The sequence below is a fragment of the Lactuca virosa genome, chromosome 2 (assembly GCF_052849685.1).
Source record: "Lactuca virosa cultivar CGN04683 chromosome 2, Lactuca_virosa_CGN04683_v6, whole genome shotgun sequence".
Lineage (NCBI taxonomy): Eukaryota > Viridiplantae > Streptophyta > Magnoliopsida > Asterales > Asteraceae > Lactuca > Lactuca virosa.
The window spans coordinates 109,276,703-109,282,500 of NC_136427.1; positions in this window are offsets into that span (position 1 = coordinate 109,276,703).

Sequence of the window (5,798 nt, forward strand, 5' to 3'; positions counted from 1 at the left end):
TTCTCGAACTTGACTTGCGGCACAAGTGATCTTCCTATGAGATCTATTGGGGATACTTCGGGTGGTTACTGACTTCTGAGACTTCTTTGGTGCTTTTCGCTTCAAGTTTCTTATCTACTGAGTATGCTAGAAGGGTGTGGTACCCCTCGCATGGGTACTTCTGAAGTTTTGAAGCGAAAGACGATATACGGGTTTGCGTTATGGATTGAAACAATTTCATTTGACGGTTGATTAAGGGGAAAAGTTCTTTTACACAGCATAGGAATTTTGCATGGTGAGGACCAAGCCAAACCATGACGGATGATGATGCCGGAACTTCTCATCGTAATAGATATTAAGTCTATTTGGAAGAAAAGATTATCAGGACGATGTGCTATTTTATGCACATATGTTTTCAGTGCTTTTGGTTTTGTCCTTTGTATTAATACCGCGAACGTTTTGCTCCGAAATTAACGAGCACTAACAATACGAGGGTTCTGATAATTTGAAATAATGAACTTTCATGAAATGATCCCTACTAGGTCTCTCTATAACCGCTTAGTGTACACCAGTCATGTATAATTAAGATTGGAAAGACAGTTGACTGGGTGACCCTGCCCTAAATCAACAACCAAACAAGGAACAGGAAATAAGGCGAAATCACTCACTCTAAGTCTATAAATCTTAATTATAAATGAACCTAATGTATACACTAAGCCATCATAGCTTTACCTGTTAGGATTCTGTTGGACAGTCCCTCTTGAAATGTCCTATTTTACCACAAAGGTGGCATATTGGACTGATTCCAACATTGGTGGTTTAAGTGATGAACCCGACCGGAGTCCTACAGAAGCAGGCGGTGTGCCCCTTCATGTTGCACCTATTGCAATGCGGCGCTCGGCAGACTCCATAATGATGGTAGTTGTACATGTTGCAGTGTGGGAGGTTTCCTAGGTACGGTGTGGTCGGTGTTGGGATAGCGGGGCTGATGAGGTTATTGGCTGCCCCAGATTGTTGCCCTTTGGTAGGTCCTTGAGTTGAACAACTCCATTTCTCATTCTCGAACTTTCATTTCAGGATATTAGGTGTGAGGTCCGGAGTGTCTTTACAAGTACGCACTCGTTGCTGTACTTTGTTATCACCGTGATAGGGATTGCCGATAACATTTCCACTAACATTTGCGTTGTTAGCATTAAGGTGCACCATGATAGCTGCTACGATAGCTGTGACCGGAGCTTGAAAGGTACCCAAATCTATCTGTAGGATTGGTGTTTTTCTGGTGGGTTGGTTTCATTTCTTAGGAGGCATGATTCTTTTACAAGATGAGAAAACGAACTCGTGAGCAACGATGGTTGTTTCTAGTTTCATTCAATTATTTATATTTACATATAAATTTTTCGTTTTGTTAAATGGTTCTCAATGTTTCGACCCACATCCCTATGATGCAGCCCTGGTAAAGGGCAGAAGTAAGTTTTTAGAATGGTTATAAACCAAGTGTCATCCGAAATAAGTTATCTTTGATTGGAGGATATCATGTTCCAACTTTCAAAGAGGTTTGAAAATAATTCATAACAGAGTCTACATAAAACAGACTCATGAATTTTTATAAATAATCACTCTCAATTGAGATTTCGTGATCCGATATATTGTTATTAGTTGTGATGGAAAAAGGTGGTAAGCTTAATACCTAACGTGAGTAGTATAATCACTAACTCAGTAGGTTGTATCAATTTATCAGATATTAGAGTGACGCAAAAGGTACTCAAACACTTCGCATGTTTCATGTGTGGCTTTCCTCTGTTCTCTGTTCTACCCTGGCGGTAAAAATTTGTTCTCTCCTGGTATATATATGGTGTCCTTCTCCTTCGTAGGTATATTGAGCTCCAGTGCCATCATACTTCAGGTTTGGCAATGATCCCTCATTACTTCATAATGGAGAGTTTGAATCCTGGAAGTTCATGCAAACTTCTCACTTGGTGGTTTCTATAGTTTCTTTACTCCTCAATTGTTTCTTTCTCATAATCCTCCTAACGAATATCTTCTAGATCTTCGTTGATTCCTCCGTTGGTTGTTGGAGTGGTTACATCTATCTAAGTGGTTCATACGAGAATGGGAATTTCTAAAGAATCTATGCGATTAATAAAACATTTTCGTTACAAATACATTTTTATGAGGATGATCCATTTCGGTCTTTCTATAATCACATAGTGTGTACTGATTATATATAATCCAGATCAAATAGACCCTCGAATAAGTGATCCTACTCTAAAACCACAACCAACCAAGGAACATGAAGTAGAGTGAAAATCACATATTCTAAGTTTATAAAATCTCAACTATATATAACTTTAACGTATACACTTAGTAATTATAGACCTGTCGGAAGGGTCTTTTAAATGTTCACATAAGTTATTCATGGTACCTAAAATACTCCTATAGTATTTTAATTTATATGTTTGATTCTAGAACATCTTGATATACGCAGTAGATAAGGTTTTAATTTTGTTGCTATTATATAGTATCATAAAATACTCCTATAGTATTTTAAACTTTATGTTTGGTTCTAGCATTCCTTTATGTAAATGGTTGGTAAGTTTAGGACTCGTTGCAACACCACTATCACCCCCAAACACATGTTGGTCGTATCTTAAATAAATATAGTTCATCAGGCTATATTTATCCCAGATATGACTACATAACTATCCAGGTTTGATGATAATGTCCAAACTCCAAATACTTTTGTTTTGTTCTTCTTGTGATACTCGTTCTAGTATATATATTTTTTGCATGTACTTATACTTTTATAAAATATTGTTATATTTTAAAGTATAACTCTTGGTCAGAGTGTTTTTATCCCAATGTGTTTATAGTTGTATATATTTTACGACTGATATACTGAGTTCACTATAAACAATGCTTTGATACCAATCTGTCACACCCCCAAACCAGAACGGCGGAAACGTCTGAGGGTGGGTGACTTCATGTCAAGTATCACAACACATGAATTATAGTAATCAAAGTACAAACAACCATTGCATTAATAATGTATAAGTTTTTACATATGTTTTCAAACATTTAACATTTGACATCTAAATTAGATAAAGTAAAAGGCAAAAGACGCAGCACGGTACTAAGTTGTCTTCTCAAAAGCTCTGAGGGTGTACATGTCTACTGGATTCCCTGGGAATACAAGTTATTTTGAAAGAGAGTATCAACATTTAAGTTGGTGAGTTAATAAGTATTTGTTTCGTTTACGGTTGCCTAAATTTTAAGAAAATGATAGAATGAGTTCCAGGAAATCCCCTTATTTTCTATTACAACTGAAAAGTAGTTTTAATACCATAAAACCGTTTCGTTTACGTGTTACTGTACTTATAACATAATCTGACATAATTTTAATGCACCATAAAATTATAAGAAGAATGTTTGCTGTTTTGTTTGTGGAAAATGATTGGTGCAGTAGTATTCCTTAAAAATACACTACTGGTGTAATAACTACCCTATAATTAATAAGTTAATTAGGGTTAAAATGTGATGTGGTTATAACCATGCTTGATTGACTAGTATAAAACACGACGTTCTTCATACGTCGAAAATGGTATGACATTTGTCACCCGTAGACCTGCAGGTCCCGCTCTAGCTAGCCGCAAGGTGTGGGATGGTTAATCCCGTTTAGACCAATACACAAACTAACGCTTTCCCTCCAGGAGACTTTGGTTACAAAATGCGACATAACAAGTATATTGCTATGCCGTGAAGTAGTGGCTCACATTTCTGGTTTATTTGGTTTAAGTAAAGATTGAATTATATTCTTTACTTAACAAAGTAGTTTAAACTTGGTATACTTATCTAGTAAAAACGGATTTCTCATTTGTTTCATAAATTATACCTATTATAATTTATATGTTCTATCTGGTTAGCATGATCACTCATTGATATACCCCTTTGCTCAGCGTGATACAAAGGTAACAATACTGGTTGGTAACCATTTATATTCCCATATGTATAGGATATATATTTAAGAAGGAAACGAACTTCGGACAAATAACTCCACCTTAAGCCCACATCCAAACAAGGAAAAGGAAATAAGGCAATTCATTAGTCCTAAGTCCTTTAAGTCTTATTTATATACATATACATATATAAACATGATTTTTATAATTATAAGTTCAAAGAGTTTATAAAACATTTTAAAAGTAAAAGGTGTTTACATGACCTTAAGTCATTTTGGAAGTATTTGGTAATCTTTTATGGTAAATACAATATTTTAAAAGCATAAGAAAACCTTTTGTGTGATTGTTGTCACAGGTAATTATTAACCCAATTATTATGTGTTCGACTTGTATCCCCCCCCCTAAAAAGCATTTAAAACCATTAAAAAGGTAGATTATAGGGGTATGAACTCACCATATGTTGGGGATTCGATTGAAGATTTGATATAGGGTGACAAGTTTCACGGATGAAGTCTGGAAGCACAAATGAGTCATATTCAGTATATTATGACATATATATGCATACATTTAGTGAATTTAACCTCAAAAGTGTGAAGGAAACAATCTATGGTGTACAGAATACTTACACAAGAAGTGTTTGAATCGAAACTGGAAGGATGAAAGGAGTTCACGGCCCACACTCTAGTGTGTGTTCTTGGTGGAAAGATGAAGACACAAGTGTTCACGGCCTCAAGATATTCAATATCTTGAGTTCACGGTCCAAATATCTTGACAAATGATGATGAATCAAGGTTGAAATCAGGAGAGTTCCTTATGAACTACAAGAAGGAAGGTGCTTCTTATGATAGATCAGGAGAGAGGAGGGTTTTTGGTTGATGATACTTGAGAGAAAATGCTAGAGTTCACAGCCAGAAGTGAAGAAATGAAGGATAAATCGATCAATCACATATATATAGGGTAGAGTTTGCGGCCGAAGAGTTCACGGCCGTGAACCCTCGTTTGCGGTCGTGAATCTCACATGCAGACATTAACGGTCTGAAGTGTTCACGGCCCGAAGGTTTGCGGCTTTGATGAAGTGGGTTGCGAAGGTTCCCGGTTTCAACATGTTTTACATCTTAATCATTTAACACCTTTAATACAAGTTTCATACACTCCTCACGACTTTAATCTATCTTAATAGAAAGGGTTAACGAAATAGGTTTGACCTATTATAGATATATTTGACTTTTACAATATAGAAATTTTCTGGTTGTCACAGTAAGGAATGTATTGTGTCAGTACATAATAACAAGTTGGAAGTCATGATTGTACGTCAAATGTTTCCAGTTGAGTCCGGCTATCAGTAACAAAACAGTTGTTCTGGAAATTATGAGCCATAAGGATCAGGATGGCATATGTTAATGATTTATTAGTAAAGACGTACACCCAATCCAGAATAATAGTTTAGATATGGCAGGAGTTTATGTTTCTTTTACTGTTATACTTTTGGGACCAGTGGAATAGTGATGACTTGTTAGGAAATCAAGTATGCAATGGAATCTCATTTGGTCATGGTCTCCGAACTTGGAAATTTGTTAAATTTCCTAGTCGAAATATTTTCAAATACTCATTTCACCAAAAGTAAGGTTATGTTTATGGACAGGGAGTTTATGTAGTTATGAGTCGTGGAGCTAATAAGTTATTTATTGATTGAATTTTGGGGACGAAATTCTTATAAGTGGGGGAGAGTTGTAACGTCCAATTTTCATGTTATTTTTTTTTAAGGGGGATTAACAAATAAAGATAAGTGAAATAAATAATTAATTAAAAGAGTGAATAAATGTTAAAGCTATTAGTTTACGTGAAATAATAATTTTAAGGAGAGTA